Source organism: Oratosquilla oratoria, chromosome 11, assembly GCF_046742065.1.
Source record: "Oratosquilla oratoria isolate Oo_2021 chromosome 11, ASM4674206v1, whole genome shotgun sequence".
NCBI lineage: Eukaryota > Metazoa > Arthropoda > Malacostraca > Stomatopoda > Squillidae > Oratosquilla > Oratosquilla oratoria.
The window spans coordinates 7081312-7087311 of NC_134787.1; the positions used below are offsets into that span (position 1 = coordinate 7081312).

General features: G+C 40.0%; 1 protein-coding gene across 1 annotated transcript in view; it reads left to right on the forward strand.

Annotated features, from left to right (window-relative positions):
• LOC143029589 (uncharacterized) overlaps nt 1-5041 on the forward strand; it is a 40134-nt gene extending 35093 nt beyond the window's left edge. Inside the window, exon 8 of the mRNA XM_076192286.1 lies at nt 3711-5041. The gene's annotated coding sequence lies outside the window, so the exon portion shown is untranslated. The remainder of the gene's footprint in view (nt 1-3710) is intronic.
• Nucleotides 5042-6000: the final 959 nt, after the last annotated feature.

Below are 6000 nucleotides of genomic sequence, written 5' to 3' on the forward strand. Positions count from 1 at the left end.
TTAAGATGTGATAGACTACTGACAACTTGGAGCTGGACACAAGCTTTGATATACCATTAACTGCCTCATAACACAAGTTGTCATTGAAATCATCATATCCAGGCCATACTGGAAATCTTAATCAATGTTGTGATATTGACGTGGCCACATGTTTTCAAACTCATTGATATGAGCTTTTCTCCCCTTATAATGGCTACAAACTGGACAAATTTAGATTTAAAAAGGAAATGGGCAAGAATTGGTTTACTACTAGGGTGGTCGATGAATGGAATAACCTTAGTAGCCATGTAGTAAGCGCTGAAACTATCAGCTGTTTTAAGAAACGATTAGACAACTTTATGGATGGGGATGACAGGTGGTGATGGATACGGAGCTGCCTAGTGTAGGCCCTATGGTTTCTTGCAGTCTCCTTCATTCTTATGTTCTCATGTTCTTATAAGGGAGGTATCTAAATCAGAGGCATGTACCTATTCCCACCCATTACACTCCCATCCACCACCCTTTCCATTCCTCCCATCTGAGCTCCTCATGGATGATGGGTCATCCCTGCATCCACCAACTTCCCTGGGTCAAATGCAATACAGCAAGACACAGTACATCTACAGCAAGCCTGCTTCACTTAATTGGTGATCCCCCCCCTCTCCATCCCCTTGTGCAGAAAAAGAGAAGACAGGGAGAAATGCTTTTGGGCTTCGTCAAAATATCATTTACACATAAGCATCTTCTACCCATCATCCCCCATCTCTCCTTTCCTTGCATAATAGTATCCATATAGATTCATTTTCCACTTATCCCTATCTCCTGCCTTCTCTCTTCCTCAGCAGACATTCCTTTCATGCTCAACGCCACCTTCACTCCATCCATCCATGTCATCCTCAGTTGTCCCCTCAAGGCCAATCCATCCACCTCTGCTTTCCACATCTTTTTTACTAATCTTTCTTCATTCTTTTCATGTGTCCAAACCATTCCAATAATCTGTAATCAGCCCTATCTGTCAACTTCTTTTCCATTCCTGCTCTCCTCCTCACTTTCTTGTTTCTCACTATCCAACTTAGTAACACGTACCATACTTCTCAGAGATTTCATCTCAAACACATTAAAATTTTCTTCTCAGCTTCTCTTAAATTGCAAGTCTCTGCCCCATACAATGCTGTCAGCGCAATCATCCCTTCATACAATCTCCTCTTTGCATACATTCCCAGTTACCTGTCTCTCTTAACATTTATTTATCTCCCAAGGCATTTACTTGCTTCTCTCAATCTACAATTTACCTCCACTCCTTTTCCTCCCACATGTGACCCCAAATACCTAAAGCTATCCACTCTCTCCAGCCTTTCTCCTTTTAGACTTCCAACTCACTGCCATCCTCTATCCTTGTACATCTCATCACCTTGCATTTACCCACATTTACCTTCAACTTTCACCTATCACCTTTCCAAATCACTACATACAAGGGAGGTAGCCAAAAAACAAAGGCGTAAGATCCACTCACACCCATTCCATCCTCACATACTCCACTCCCATTCCCCCCCTCCCTCCCTCTTATCTTGGGTCCTCCTGGATGAAGGGTCATCCCTGCATCTTGTCTACTGCCCTGGGTCAGCATATCCACAGCAAGGTCACTTTATTTAATTGACAAAAAAAAAAAAAAAAGAAAAAAAAAAAAAACCCTGTCCCCTCATGCTGAAAAAGACAAGGAGAAATCCCTTTGGTCTGCATCAAATTATTTTTCACACATACTTCCTCACCCTCCATCCCCCACCCATTCTCTTTCATGCATCGCAGCATCATCTATACACAACCATTCTCCATTCACTCCATCTTCTGTCTTCTCCCTTCCTTCCTCAACAGACATTCCCTTCTTTCCCAATGCGCCTTTTACCCCATCCACCCATCTCACCCTTGGTCACCCCCTCATGTTCATTCCAACCGTTGCCCTCCACACCTACTCTTCTTCACTCATTCTTTCCATGTGTCCAAACCATCCCAATATTCTTTCATCAACACTATCTTCCAACTCCCTTTCCACCCCCATTCTCCTCCTCACCTCCTTGTTTCTCACTCTATCCAGCCTAGTAACCCCCATCATACAACTATTTTTTTTCCTGGAACTCCACATTTCACAACCACTCTGTTTATTGGTTTACCTCCTTCCCTAGCAATAAGATCTCCCTACACCACTACATTGACATTTCTCCCTAAACCCTCTATGCACTTATTTAGATCTATCTCTCATGCTCTCTTCACTCCTGACATCCTCCTTACCACACTCCTAAACTCAAACTTGCCCCTCCTTTTCAACTTAGTTTTACTCATTGCCAACACATCTCTTTCTTCTCACAAATATACTGCCTATCTCTTCCCTTTTACTCTCATCTGTACCACATTAAAAGACCCAAACCTTATGGTTCTGTTTGGAAAAGTCCTCCCAGACCTTATGATTTTACTTTTTCTAGGAATATCCCCTTTGGGGTTACAGAGAGTAAGATGCTTAGTCCTATTCCCATCCCTTTTTTGTTGTCTTTTATGACTCAAGTGGGAAAACTCGGTGGCAGTATTCTTCTCCCCTACCACAGGGTTCTGCAAAAAAAGGAAATTTATATTCAGAGAAGTGGTACAGGACAGTATTAAAAGTGGGGGACAGCATAACAGAGGAGCAATTGCAGTATAATAAATTATCATCCTTTCTCTGTGAATAGAGATTTCCTCTATCACAGACAAAATGATGTGCTCTGGTCCATAGGGGCACCCCATATAGACCCTAAAGTATCAGCTGCATTCTACTGAGCAGCTTTTAACCCCAAAATAACATGCAGCCAATATCCCAGACACAGGATTTCATGAATATTTCTCCTTTCCTGTATACTACAATTAGATAAATAGAATTAGATAAATACACACAAGTTAGTTGCCCCAAATGTTGTCGTTTTGTGTTAATTGATGGTGCATGAGACTTGAAATTTAATAAGTTTGTACTACTTATTTCTTTGCCCACTTTACCCAATAAATGCCCATGATGATTGTTTATTTAGTTACTTTTTACTTTTTTTTTTTTTTTTTTTTTATTTTTTTTTTATCATTGGTACTTCTGTTGGACAAGATGCAGGGATGACCCATCATTCAGGAGGTGCCAGGATAAGAGGGTAGAGGGGAGTGGAGTATGTAGGGGATAGAATGGGTGGGAGGGGTTTCTATGAATTTATTTTTTTGGGTACCTCCCTTGTAAGGGGGAAAAAGCCTTTAGTATATGTGTATGTATGTACTACTGTTGGCACTTTGTTTAGGGCATGCACAGATCATGTAGAAATATGTGAAGGTTGTTATGAATGCAGCTAATTACCCTTTGGTTGAAGGGGTGCAGTACTGAGGTGTTCAGTAGAAGGAAGAGAATGTGAACATTTTCATTTACATTGATGAATTACAAATGATCTTGGGTATTGTTGATTATCAACAGGACATTGAAGGGCAGCTTCTTGCTCTTGAGGTAACACTTGGCATCCAAAACAAAAGTATCTTTGTCAACTTCATACTGATAGGGCTGATAGCCCAAGTCATCTTATTGTACGTGTAGTGCATAGGTCAGTAATTCACATTCTTCCCCTTCAGTGTCCAAGGTTGTATTATGTAGATGACTGTAACTTTCAGCATATCTACTTTCAGCATATCTTCAGCACTGTTGTTACTTCATCACAGTGATCTTGTCTTTCCAGGCCTTGAACCCTGACCCTTGCTTCACCGTATTTTGGATATAGATCTTATTGGATATCTTACAGAACAGGCTTGTCTTATTTATGTTGAACACCTGTTCTGTAAGGTGGCCTTTCCCCTCAGTGATCTTCAGTTCTTCAGGGAATTCATGGATGGTGCCTGCATCAGCAGAGGCAGCTTCACTAGTAATCTTAATGTTCTTCAATTGAAAGGGCTTTTTGAAATTTGCCAGCCACCCACTACTGGTGGTGAACTCCATTCATTCCTACAGGAGCAGCTCTGCCCTAAAAGATGCGTGGAGGGATCTAGCCTTCTCAGCCTTTGTAGTGCTGTCAACAGGACCTGCACTTGATCATATTCTCCAGCAAGACTCAACACTTTTTCAGTCTTCACCAGGTCGTTGTCCCTTGGGGAAAAAAATCACAATTTTGCTGTGGGGGTTGAGTTAATGTTGGCCTTATGAATCTCTTCCTTGCCTCCAATTGTGTGAATGTTGGACTCGTTTCCTCCAATTGCAACCACTACACTCTTCACACACACATACCCAACTCCAATTGGTCTTAATTTTCGATTTTCTCAGCAACTATGAGAACACTTTGTAGGCATGACAGCTTCACAATCATGAACACTATCAGATAACTGCTAAGGCCACAGTACATTAGTACAGCAAAATGAAACACAAAAACATGTTTGGATAAAACTCAGAGTGTAAGATGTCTGACTCAGGAACATCACAAGGTGAGTGAATATTTGCATGAATTTATCAGTGTCCTGTAACATGGCCATGTTTGTTTTGATCAGATGAATGAAAACTGCATATAATTGTGACTATGTTTCTACATTTGACATATTTTCCTGTATATAATGTGATTCACTATGGTCTTGGATGTTAGATTCTTTGCATGTGTGTGTGTGTGTGTATATGTGTGTGTGTGTGTGTGTGTGCATTTGTGTGTGTGTGCGTGTGTTTGTGTCTCTGTTTAAAATTATTTGATACTTGTTGCCTTAAGTTTTACTGACATGCAACCTGTAGTCCCACAATGGATTGCAAATGGGTAGTAGTAAGAGGGGAGTAGTCACCTGTGTCAGCTTTCCTTATGTGAAAATGTGAAGAAAATAAATTAAATTTGATAAAGATCTTGGACCTAATCCAGAACTAAAGTGTCAACCTGTCAGGGCTCCACCTCCTGGTGGAATAGAGGATATTGTGTTTTAAAGATGGGTGGCAGGTAATTGATTCTCTGATACACACACACACACACACACACACACACACACACACACACACACACACACACACACACACACACACACATACACACACACACACACACACACACACACACACACACACACACACACACACACACACACATATATATATATATATATATATATATATATATATATATATATATATATATATATATATATATATATATATATATATATATACAATGCAGGAAAAACACTGGAAGCATGTGTTCTTGAAAATGCAAGGTTGTCCACGAAGAAAAATTATTGAAGTAGAGCGCTTTCGTGTATTGACATCGTCAGCGCAAATAATACATGTATTATTTGCACTGAAGATGTGAATACACGAAAGCGCTCTGCTTTAATAGTTTTTCTTCGTGGACAACCTTGCATATATATATATATGCATGAAAAATCACATAAACTCGTGATTCTAAATATGCGGAAAAAACACCAAGGAAAAAGAAAAACTGATGACCAAGCGCTTTTGTCTATTTAGACGAAAGCGCTTGGTCATCAGTTTTTCTTTTTCCTTGGTGGTTTTTCTGCATATATATATATATATATATATATATATATATAAATCATATGTATATATATATATATATGTATATATATATATATATATATATAATATATATATATACAGTGCTTGACAAGGAAGTATGAATGGTTAGCGAGAATGAGTGATGAGAATGAATGAGTCATAAATCAATAAACAAAAGCTCACTTCGTACCTCTAATACTTTGATGGGTGGCCTTTATATGCAATGATCTCATGAAGGCTGTTTGGAATGGAAGTGGTGTACTTGGCAAGATGTGCAGGGGTTATACTAGCCCAGGATTGGCGAATGGCTGCCTCAAGCTTGGGCACAGAGCTCGTATCTTTACCCTGCAGGTCATGTTTAATGTGGTTCCACAGGTTCTCTATTGGGTTTATGTCAGGACTATTGCCTGGCCAGTCTGCTATGTAAGGTATATGACAGTCTTTAAGCCACTGATTAACACTATGAGCAGTGTGGGCTGGGGCGTGATCTT